Raw genomic sequence first — 12,924 nt, forward strand, 5'->3', positions numbered from 1 at the left:
CTGAGTATTCTGAGTGTAATGGGTCTGTACTGACATCACACAGTGTGTAGCTGAGTATTCTGAGTGTAACGGGTCTGTACTGACATCACACAGTGTGTAGCTGAATATTCTGAGTGTAATGGGTCTGTACTGACATCACACAGTGTGTAGCTGAGTATTCTGAGCGTAACGGGTCTGTACTGACATCACACAGCGTGTAGCTGAGTATTCTGAGTGTAACGGGTCTGTACTGACATCACACAGCGTGTAGCTGAGTATTCTGAGCGTAACGGGTCTGTACCGACATCACACAGCGTGTAGCTGAGTATTCTGAGTGTAATGGGTCTGTACTGACATCACACAGTGTGTAGCTGAGTATTCTGAGTGTAACGGGTCTGTACCGACATCACACAGCGTGTAGCTGAGTATTCTGAGTGTAACGGGTCTGCACCGACATCACTCAGTGTTTAGCTGAGTATTCTGAGTGTAATGGGTCTGTACCGACATCACACAGCGTGTAGCTGAGTATTCTGAGTGTAACGGGTCTGTACCGACATCACTCAGTGTGTAGCTGAGTATTCTGAGTGTAACGGGTCTGTACCGACATCACACAGCGTGTAGCTGAGTATTCTGAGTGTAACGGGTCTGTACCGACATCACTCAGTGTGTAGCTGAGTATTCTGAGTGTAATGGGTCTGTACCGACATCACACAGCGTGTAGCTGAGTATTCTGAGTGTAACGGGTCTGTACCGACATCACTCAGTGTGTAGCTGAGCATTTTGAGTGTAACGGGTCTGTACTGACATCACACAGCGTGTAGCTGAGTATTCTGAGCGTAACCGGTCTGTACCGACATCACACAGCGTGTAGCTGAGTATTCTGTGTGTAACGGGTCTGTACCGACATCACACAGCGTGTAGCTGAGTATTCTGAGTGTAACGGGTCTGTACCGACATCACACAGCGTGTAGCTGAGTATTCTGAGTGTAACGGGTCTGTACCGACATCACACAGCGTGAAGCTGAGTATTCTGAGTGTAACGGGTCTGTACTGACATCACACAGCGTGTAGCTGAGTATTCTGAGTGTAACGGGTCTGTACCGACATCACACAGCGTGAAGCTGAGTATTCTGAGTGTAACGGGTCTGTACTGACATCACACAGCGTGTAGCTGAGTATTCTGAGTGTAACGGGTCTGTACCGACATCACACAGTGTGTAGCTGAGTATTCTGAGTGTAACGGGTCTGTACCGACATCACACAGTGTGTAGCTGAGTATTCTGAGTGTAACGGGTCTGTACTGACATCACACAGTGTGTAGCTGAGTATTCTGAGTGTAATAGGTCTGTACCGACATCACACAGTGTGTAGTTGAGTATTCTGAGTGTAACGGGTCTGTACCAACATCACACAGTGTGCAGCTGAGTATTCTGAGTGTAACGGTCTGCACCGACATCACTCAGTGTGTAGCTGAGTATTCTGAGTGTAATGGGTCTGTACCGACATCACACAGTGTGTAGCTGAGTATTCTGAGTGTAACGGGTCTGTACCGACATCACACAGCGTGTAGCTGAGTATTCTGAGTGTAACGGGTCTGTACCGACATCACTCAGTGTGTAGCTGAGTATTCTGAGTGTAACGGGTCTGTACCGACATCACATAGCGTGTAGCTGAGCATTTTGAGTGTAACGGGTCTGTACCGACATCACACAGCGTGTAGCTGAGTATTCTGTGTGTAACGGGTCTGTACCGACATCACACAGCGTTTAGCTGAGTATTCTGAGTGTAACGGGTCTGTACTGACATCACACAGCGTGTAGCTGAGTATTCTGAGTGTAACGGGTCTGTACCGACATCACACAGTGTGTAGCTGAGTATTCTGAGTGTAACGGGTCTGTACCGACATCACACAGTGTGTAGCTGAGTATTCTGAGTGTAACGGGTCCGTACTGACCTCACACAGCGTGTAGCTGAGTATTCTGAGTGTAACGGGTCTGTACCGTCATCACACAGCGTGTAGCTGAGTATTCTGAGTGTAACGGGTCCGTACTGACCTCACACAGCGTGTAGCTGAGTATTCTGAGTGTAACGGGTCTGTACCGACATCACACAGTGTGTAGCTGAGTATTCTGAGTGTAACGGGTCTGTACTGACATCACACAGTGTGTAGCGGAGTATTCTGAGTGTAACGGGTCTGTACCGACATCACACAGTGTGTAGCTGAGTATTCTGAGTGTAACGGGTCTGTACTGACATCACACAGCGTGTAGCTGAGTAGTCTGAGCGTAACGGGTCTGTACCGACATCACACAGCGTGTAGCTGAGTATTCTGAGTGTAATGGGTCTGTACTGACATCACACAGTGTGTAGCTGAGTATTCTGAGTGTAACGGGTCTGTACTGACATCACACAGTGTGTAGCTGAATATTCTGAGTGTAATGGGTCTGTACTGACATCACACAGTGTGTAGCTGAGTATTCTGAGCGTAACGGGTCTGTACTGACATCACACAGCGTGTAGCTGAGTATTCTGAGTGTAACGGGTCTGTACTGACATCACACAGCGTGTAGCTGAGTATTCTGAGCGTAACGGGTCTGTACCGACATCACACAGCGTGTAGCTGAGTATTCTGAGTGTAATGGGTCTGTACTGACATCACACAGTGTGTAGCTGAGTATTCTGAGTGTAATGGGTCTGTACCGACATCACACAGCGTGTAGCTGAGTATTCTGAGTGTAACGGGTCTGTACTGACATCACACAGTGTGTAGCTGAGTATTCTGAGTGTAACGGGTCTGTACCGACATCACACAGCGTGTAGCTGAGTATTCTGAGTGTAACGGGTCTGCACCGACATCACTCAGTGTTTAGCTGAGTATTCTGAGTGTAATGGGTCTGTACCGACATCACACAGCGTGTAGCTGAGTATTCTGAGTGTAACGGGTCTGTACCGACATCACTCAGTGTGTAGCTGAGTATTCTGAGTGTAACGGGTCTGTACCGACATCACACAGCGTGTAGCTGAGTATTCTGAGTGTAACGGGTCTGTACCGACATCACTCAGTGTGTAGCTGAGTATTCTGAGTGTAATGGGTCTGTACCGACATCACACAGCGTGTAGCTGAGTATTCTGAGTGTAACGGGTCTGTACCGACATCACTCAGTGTGTAGCTGAGCATTTTGAGTGTAACGGGTCTGTACTGACATCACACAGCGTGTAGCTGAGTATTCTGAGCGTAACCGGTCTGTACCGACATCACACAGCGTGTAGCTGAGTATTCTGTGTGTAACGGGTCTGTACCGACATCACACAGCGTGTAGCTGAGTATTCTGAGTGTAACGGGTCTGTACCGACATCACACAGCGTGTAGCTGAGTATTCTGAGTGTAACGGGTCTGTACCGACATCACACAGCGTGTAGCTGAGTATTCTGAGTGTAACGGGTCTGTACCGACATCACACAGCGTGAAGCTGAGTATTCTGAGTGTAACGGGTCTGTACCGACATCACACAGCGTGTAGCTGAGTATTCTGAGTGTAACGGGTCTGTACCGACATCACACAGCGTGTAGCTGAGTATTCTGAGTGTAACGGGTCTGTACCGACATCACACAGTGTGTAGCTGAGTATTCTGAGTGTAACGGGTCTGTACCGACATCACACAGTGTGTAGCTGAGTATTCTGAGTGTAACGGGTCCGTACTGACCTCACACAGCGTGTAGCTGAGTATTCTGAGTGTAACGGGTCTGTACCGTCATCACACAGCGTGTAGCTGAGTATTCTGTGTGTAACGGGTATGTACCGACATCACACAGTGTGTAGCTGAGTATTCTGAGTGTAACGGGTCTGTACCGACATCACACAGCGTGTAGCTGAGTATTCTGAGTGTAACGGGTCTGTACCGACATCACACAGCGTGTAGCTGAGTATTCTGAGTGTAACGGGTCTGTACTGACATCACACAGTGTGTAGCGGAGTATTCTGAGTGTAACGGGTCTGTACCGACATCACACAGTGTGTAGCTGAGTATTCTGAGTGTAACGGGTCTGTACTGACATCACACAGCGTGTAGCTGAGTATTCTGAGCGTAACGGGTCTGTACCGACATCACACAGCGTGTAGCTGAGTATTCTGAGTGTAATGGGTCTGTACAGACATCACACAGCGTGTAGCTGAGTATTCTGAGTGTAATGGGTCTGCACAGACATCACACAGCGTGTAGCTGAGTATTCTGAGTGTAACGGGTCTGTACTGACATCACACAGCGGGTAGCAGAGTATTCTGAGTGTAACCGGTCTGTACTGACATCACACAGTGTGTAGCTGAGTATTCTGAGTGTAACGGGTCCGTACTGACATCACACAGCGTGTAGCTGAGTATTCTGAGTGTAACGGGTCCGTACCGACATCACACTGCGTGTAGCTGAGTATTCTGAGTGTAACGGGTATGTACCGACATCACACAGCGTGTAGCTGAGTATTCTGAGTGTAACGGGTCTGTACTGACATCACACAGCGTGAAGCTGAGTATTATGAGTGTAACGGGTCTGTACTGACATCACACAGCGTGAAGCTGAGTATTCTGAGTGTAACGGGTCCGTACCGACATCACACAGTGTGTAGCTGAGTATTCTGAGTGTAACGGGTCTGTACCATCACACAGCGTGTAGCTGAGTATTCTGAGTGTAACGGGTCCGTACCGACATCACACAGTGTGTAGCTGAGTATTCTGAGCGTAACGGGTCTGTACTGACATCACACAGCGTGTAGCTGAGTATTCTGAGTGTAACGGGTCCGTACCGACATCACACAGCGTGTAGCTGAGTATTCTGAGTGTAACGGGTCTGTACCGTCATCACACAGCGTGTAGCTGAGTATTCTGAGCGTAACGGGTCTGTACTGACATCACACAGTGTGTAACTGAGTATTCTGAGTGTAACGGGTCTGTACCGACATCACACAGTGTGTAACTGAGTATTCTGAGTGTAACGGGTCTGTACCGACATCACACAGCGTGTAGCTGAGTATTCTGAGTGTAACGGGTCTGTACCGACATCACACAGCGTGTAGCTGAGCATTCTGAGTGTAATGGGTCTGTTCCGACATCACACAGCGTGTAGCTGAGTATTCTGAGAGTAACGGGTCTGTACCGACATCACAGCGTGTAGCTGAGTATTCTGAGTGTAACGGGTCTGTACTGACATCACACTGTGTGTAGCTGAGTATTCTGAGTGTAACGGGTCTGTACCGACATCACACAGCGTGTAGCTGAGTATTCTGAGTGTAACGGGTCTGTACTGACATCACACAGCGTGTAGCTGAGTATTCTGAGTGTAACGGGTCTGTACTGACATCACACTGTGTGTAGCTGAGTATTCTGAGTGTAACGGGTCTGTACCGACATCACACAGCGTGTAGCTGAGTATTCTGAGTGTAACGGGTCTGTACTGACATCACACTGTGTGTAGCTGAGTATTCTGAGTGTAACGGGTCCGTACTGACATCACACAGCGTGTAGCTGAGTATTCTGAGTGTAACGAGTCCGTACCGACATCACACAGCGTGTAGCTGAGTATTCTGAGTGTAACGGGTCTGTACCGACATCACACAGCGTGTAGCTGAGTATTCTGAGTGTAACGGGTCTGTACTGACATCACACAGTGTGTAGCTGAATATTCTGAGTGTAACGGGTCTGTACTGACATCACACAGCGTGTAGCTGAGTATTCTGAGTGTAACGGGTCTGTACTGACATCACACAGCGTGTAGCTGAGCATTCTGAGTGTAACGGGTCCGTACTGACCTCACACAGCGTGTAGCTGAGTATTCTGAGTGTAACGGGTCTGTACCGTCATCACACAGCGTGTAGCTGAGTATTCTGAGTGTAACGGGTCTGTACCGACATCACACAGTGTGTAGCTGAGTATTCTGAGTGTAACGGGTCTGTACCGACTTCACACAGCCTGTAGCTGAGTATTCTGAGTGTAACGGGTCTGTACCGACATCACACAGTGTGTCGCTGAGTATTCTGAGTGTAACGGGTCTGTACCGACATCACACAGTGTGTCGCTGAGTATTCTGAGTGTAACGGGTCTGTACCGACATCACACAGTGTGTAGCTGAGTATTCTGAGTGTAACGGGTCTGTACCGACATCACACAGTGTGTAGCTGAGTATTCTGAGTGTAACGGGTCTGTACCGACATCACACAGTGTGTAGCTGAGTATTCTGAGTGTAACGGGTCTGTACCGACATCACACAGTGTGTCGCTGAGTATTCTGAGTGTAACGGGTCTGTACCGACATCACACAGTGTGTCGCTGAGTATTCTGAGTGTAACGGGTCTGTACTGACATCACACAGCGGGTAGCAGAGTATTCTGAGTGTAACAGGTCTGTACTGACATCACACAGTGTGTAGCTGAGTATTCTGAGTGTAACGGGTCTGTACTGACATCACACAGTGTGTAGCTGAGTATTCTGAGTGTAACCGGTCTGTACTGACATCACACAGTGTGTAGCTGAGTATTCTGAGTGTAACGGGTCCGTACCGACATCACACAGCGTGTAGCTGAGTATTCTGAGTGTAACGGGTCTGTACTGACATCACACAGCGTGAAGCTGAGTATTCTGAGTGTAACGGGTCCGTACTGACATCACACAGCGTGTAGCTGTGTATTCTGAGTGTAACGGGTCCGTACCGACATCACACTGCGTGTAGCTGAGTATTCTGAGTGTAACGGGTATGTACCGACATCACACAGCGTGTAGCTGAGTATTCTGAGTGTAACGGGTCTGTACTGACATCACACAGCGTGAAGCTGAGTATTATGAGTGTAACGGGTCTGTACTGACATCACACAGCGTGAAGCTGAGTATTCTGAGTGTAACGGGTCCGTACCGACATCACACAGTGTGTAGCTGAGTATTCTGAGTGTAACGGGTCTGTACCATCACACAGCGTGTAGCTGAGTATTCTGAGTGTAACGGGTCCGTACCGACATCACACAGTGTGTAGCTGAGTATTCTGAGCGTAACGGGTCTGTACTGACATCACACAGCGTGTAGCTGAGTATTCTGAGTGTAACGGGTCCGTACCGACATCACACAGCGTGTAGCTGAGTATTCTGAGTGTAACGGGTCTGTACTGACATCACACAGCGTGAAGCTGAGTATTATGAGTGTAACGGGTCTGTACTGACATCACACAGTGTGTAGCGGAGTATTCTGAGTGTAACGGGTCTGTACCGACATCACACAGTGTGTAGCTGAGTATTCTGAGTGTAACGGGTCTGTACTGACATCACACAGCGTGTAGCTGAGTATTCTGAGCGTAACGGGTCTGTACCGACATCACACAGCGTGTAGCTGAGTATTCTGAGTGTAATGGGTCTGTACAGACATCACACAGCGTGTAGCTGAGTATTCTGAGTGTAATGGGTCTGCACAGACATCACACAGCGTGTAGCTGAGTATTCTGAGTGTAACGGGTCTGTACTGACATCACACAGCGGGTAGCAGAGTATTCTGAGTGTAACCGGTCTGTACTGACATCACACAGTGTGTAGCTGAGTATTCTGAGTGTAACGGGTCCGTACTGACATCACACAGCGTGTAGCTGAGTATTCTGAGTGTAACGGGTCCGTACCGACATCACACTGCGTGTAGCTGAGTATTCTGAGTGTAACGGGTATGTACCGACATCACACAGCGTGTAGCTGAGTATTCTGAGTGTAACGGGTCTGTACTGACATCACACAGCGTGAAGCTGAGTATTATGAGTGTAACGGGTCTGTACTGACATCACACAGCGTGAAGCTGAGTATTCTGAGTGTAACGGGTCCGTACCGACATCACACAGTGTGTAGCTGAGTATTCTGAGTGTAACGGGTCTGTACCATCACACAGCGTGTAGCTGAGTATTCTGAGTGTAACGGGTCCGTACCGACATCACACAGTGTGTAGCTGAGTATTCTGAGCGTAACGGGTCTGTACTGACATCACACAGCGTGTAGCTGAGTATTCTGAGTGTAACGGGTCCGTACCGACATCACACAGCGTGTAGCTGAGTATTCTGAGTGTAACGGGTCTGTACCGTCATCACACAGCGTGTAGCTGAGTATTCTGAGCGTAACGGGTCTGTACTGACATCACACAGTGTGTAACTGAGTATTCTGAGTGTAACGGGTCTGTACCGACATCACACAGTGTGTAACTGAGTATTCTGAGTGTAACGGGTCTGTACCGACATCACACAGCGTGTAGCTGAGTATTCTGAGTGTAACGGGTCTGTACCGACATCACACAGCGTGTAGCTGAGCATTCTGAGTGTAATGGGTCTGTTCCGACATCACACAGCGTGTAGCTGAGTATTCTGAGAGTAACGGGTCTGTACCGACATCACAGCGTGTAGCTGAGTATTCTGAGTGTAACGGGTCTGTACTGACATCACACTGTGTGTAGCTGAGTATTCTGAGTGTAACGGGTCTGTACCGACATCACACAGCGTGTAGCTGAGTATTCTGAGTGTAACGGGTCTGTACTGACATCACACAGCGTGTAGCTGAGTATTCTGAGTGTAACGGGTCTGTACTGACATCACACTGTGTGTAGCTGAGTATTCTGAGTGTAACGGGTCTGTACCGACATCACACAGCGTGTAGCTGAGTATTCTGAGTGTAACGGGTCTGTACTGACATCACACTGTGTGTAGCTGAGTATTCTGAGTGTAACGGGTCCGTACTGACATCACACAGCGTGTAGCTGAGTATTCTGAGTGTAACGAGTCCGTACCGACATCACACAGCGTGTAGCTGAGTATTCTGAGTGTAACGGGTCTGTACCGACATCACACAGCGTGTAGCTGAGTATTCTGAGTGTAACGGGTCTGTACTGACATCACACAGTGTGTAGCTGAATATTCTGAGTGTAACGGGTCTGTACTGACATCACACAGCGTGTAGCTGAGTATTCTGAGTGTAACGGGTCTGTACTGACATCACACAGCGTGTAGCTGAGCATTCTGAGTGTAACGGGTCCGTACTGACCTCACACAGCGTGTAGCTGAGTATTCTGAGTGTAACGGGTCTGTACCGTCATCACACAGCGTGTAGCTGAGTATTCTGAGTGTAACGGGTCTGTACCGACATCACACAGTGTGTAGCTGAGTATTCTGAGTGTAACGGGTCTGTACCGACTTCACACAGCCTGTAGCTGAGTATTCTGAGTGTAACGGGTCTGTACCGACATCACACAGTGTGTCGCTGAGTATTCTGAGTGTAACGGGTCTGTACCGACATCACACAGTGTGTCGCTGAGTATTCTGAGTGTAACGGGTCTGTACCGACATCACACAGTGTGTAGCTGAGTATTCTGAGTGTAACGGGTCTGTACCGACATCACACAGTGTGTAGCTGAGTATTCTGAGTGTAACGGGTCTGTACCGACATCACACAGTGTGTAGCTGAGTATTCTGAGTGTAACGGGTCTGTACCGACATCACACAGTGTGTCGCTGAGTATTCTGAGTGTAACGGGTCTGTACCGACATCACACAGTGTGTCGCTGAGTATTCTGAGTGTAACGGGTCTGTACTGACATCACACAGCGGGTAGCAGAGTATTCTGAGTGTAACAGGTCTGTACTGACATCACACAGTGTGTAGCTGAGTATTCTGAGTGTAACGGGTCTGTACTGACATCACACAGTGTGTAGCTGAGTATTCTGAGTGTAACCGGTCTGTACTGACATCACACAGTGTGTAGCTGAGTATTCTGAGTGTAACGGGTCCGTACCGACATCACACAGCGTGTAGCTGAGTATTCTGAGTGTAACGGGTCTGTACTGACATCACACAGCGTGAAGCTGAGTATTCTGAGTGTAACGGGTCCGTACTGACATCACACAGCGTGTAGCTGTGTATTCTGAGTGTAACGGGTCCGTACCGACATCACACTGCGTGTAGCTGAGTATTCTGAGTGTAACGGGTATGTACCGACATCACACAGCGTGTAGCTGAGTATTCTGAGTGTAACGGGTCTGTACTGACATCACACAGCGTGAAGCTGAGTATTATGAGTGTAACGGGTCTGTACTGACATCACACAGCGTGAAGCTGAGTATTCTGAGTGTAACGGGTCCGTACCGACATCACACAGTGTGTAGCTGAGTATTCTGAGTGTAACGGGTCTGTACCATCACACAGCGTGTAGCTGAGTATTCTGAGTGTAACGGGTCCGTACCGACATCACACAGTGTGTAGCTGAGTATTCTGAGCGTAACGGGTCTGTACTGACATCACACAGCGTGTAGCTGAGTATTCTGAGTGTAACGGGTCCGTACCGACATCACACAGCGTGTAGCTGAGTATTCTGAGTGTAACGGGTCTGTACCGTCATCACACAGCGTGTAGCTGAGTATTCTGAGCGTAACGGGTCTGTACTGACATCACACAGTGTGTAACTGAGTATTCTGAGTGTAACGGGTCTGTACCGACATCACACAGTGTGTAACTGAGTATTCTGAGTGTAACGGGTCTGTACCGACATCACACAGCGTGTAGCTGAGTATTCTGAGTGTAACGGGTCTGTACCGACATCACACAGCGTGTAGCTGAGCATTCTGAGTGTAATGGGTCTGTTCCGACATCACACAGCGTGTAGCTGAGTATTCTGAGAGTAACGGGTCTGTACCGACATCACAGCGTGTAGCTGAGTATTCTGAGTGTAACGGGTCTGTACTGACATCACACTGTGTGTAGCTGAGTATTCTGAGTGTAACGGGTCTGTACCGACATCACACAGCGTGTAGCTGAGTATTCTGAGTGTAACGGGTCTGTACTGACATCACACAGCGTGTAGCTGAGTATTCTGAGTGTAACGGGTCTGTACTGACATCACACAGCGTGTAGCTGAGTATTCTGAGTGTAACGGGTCTGTACTGACATCACACTGTGTGTAGCTGAGTATTCTGAGTGTAACGGGTCTGTACCGACATCACACAGCGTGTAGCTGAGTATTCTGAGTGTAACGGGTCTGTACTGACATCACACTGTGTGTAGCTGAGTATTCTGAGTGTAACGGGTCCGTACTGACATCACACAGCGTGTAGCTGAGTATTCTGAGTGTAACGAGTCCGTACCGACATCACACAGCGTGTAGCTGAGTATTCTGAGTGTAACGGGTCTGTACCGACATCACACAGCGTGTAGCTGAGTATTCTGAGTGTAACGGGTCTGTACTGACATCACACAGTGTGTAGCTGAATATTCTGAGTGTAACGGGTCTGTACTGACATCACACAGCGTGTAGCTGAGTATTCTGAGTGTAACGGGTCTGTACTGACATCACACAGCGTGTAGCTGAGCATTCTGAGTGTAACGGGTCCGTACTGACCTCACACAGCGTGTAGCTGAGTATTCTGAGTGTAACGGGTCTGTACCGTCATCACACAGCGTGTAGCTGAGTATTCTGAGTGTAACGGGTCTGTACCGACATCACACAGTGTGTAGCTGAGTATTCTGAGTGTAACGGGTCTGTACCGACTTCACACAGCCTGTAGCTGAGTATTCTGAGTGTAACGGGTCTGTACCGACATCACACAGTGTGTCGCTGAGTATTCTGAGTGTAACGGGTCTGTACCGACATCACACAGTGTGTCGCTGAGTATTCTGAGTGTAACGGGTCTGTACCGACATCACACAGTGTGTAGCTGAGTATTCTGAGTGTAACGGGTCTGTACCGACATCACACAGTGTGTAGCTGAGTATTCTGAGTGTAACGGGTCTGTACCGACATCACACAGTGTGTAGCTGAGTATTCTGAGTGTAACGGGTCTGTACCGACATCACACAGTGTGTCGCTGAGTATTCTGAGTGTAACGGGTCTGTACCGACATCACACAGTGTGTCGCTGAGTATTCTGAGTGTAACGGGTCTGTACTGACATCACACAGCGGGTAGCAGAGTATTCTGAGTGTAACAGGTCTGTACTGACATCACACAGTGTGTAGCTGAGTATTCTGAGTGTAACGGGTCTGTACTGACATCACACAGTGTGTAGCTGAGTATTCTGAGTGTAACCGGTCTGTACTGACATCACACAGTGTGTAGCTGAGTATTCTGAGTGTAACGGGTCCGTACCGACATCACACAGCGTGTAGCTGAGTATTCTGAGTGTAACGGGTCTGTACTGACATCACACAGCGTGAAGCTGAGTATTCTGAGTGTAACGGGTCTGTACTGACATCACACAGCGTGAAGCTGAGTATTATGAGTGTAACGGGTCTGTACCGACATCACACAGCGTGTAGCTGAGTATTCTGAGTGTAACGGGTCTGTACTGACATCACACAGCGTGAAGCTGAGTATTATGAGTGTAACGGGTCTGTACTGACATCACACAGCGTGAAGCTGAGTATTCTGAGTGTAACGGGTCCGTACCGACATCACACAGTGTGTAGCTGAGTATTCTGAGTGTAACGGGTCTGTACCGACATCACACAGTGTGTAGCTGAGTATTCTGAGTGTAACGGGTCTGTACCGACATCACACAGCATGTAGCTGAGTATTCTGAGTGTAACGGGTCTGTACTGACATCACACAGCGTGTAGCTGAGTATTCTGAGTGTAACGGGTCTGTACTGACATCACACAGCGTGTAGCTGAGTATTCTGAGTGTAGCGGGTCTGTACCGACATCACACAGTGTGTAGCTGAGTATTCTGAGTGTAGCGGGTCTGTACCGACATCACACAGTGTGTAGCTGAGTATTCTGAGTGTAACGGGTCTGTACCGACATCACACAGCGTGTAGCTGAGTATTCTGAGTGTAATGGGTCTGTACCGACATCACACAGCGTGTAGCTGAGTATTCTGAGTGTAACGGGTCCGTACTGACCTCACACAGCGTGTAGCTGAGTATTCTGAGTGTAACGGGTCTGTACCGATATCACACAG

Source organism: Phyllobates terribilis, unplaced genomic scaffold, assembly GCF_046119375.1.
Source record: "Phyllobates terribilis strain yellow unplaced genomic scaffold, ASM4611937v1 Scaffold_1__5_contigs__length_1240528914, whole genome shotgun sequence".
In the NCBI taxonomy this organism is placed as follows: domain Eukaryota; kingdom Metazoa; phylum Chordata; class Amphibia; order Anura; family Dendrobatidae; genus Phyllobates; species Phyllobates terribilis.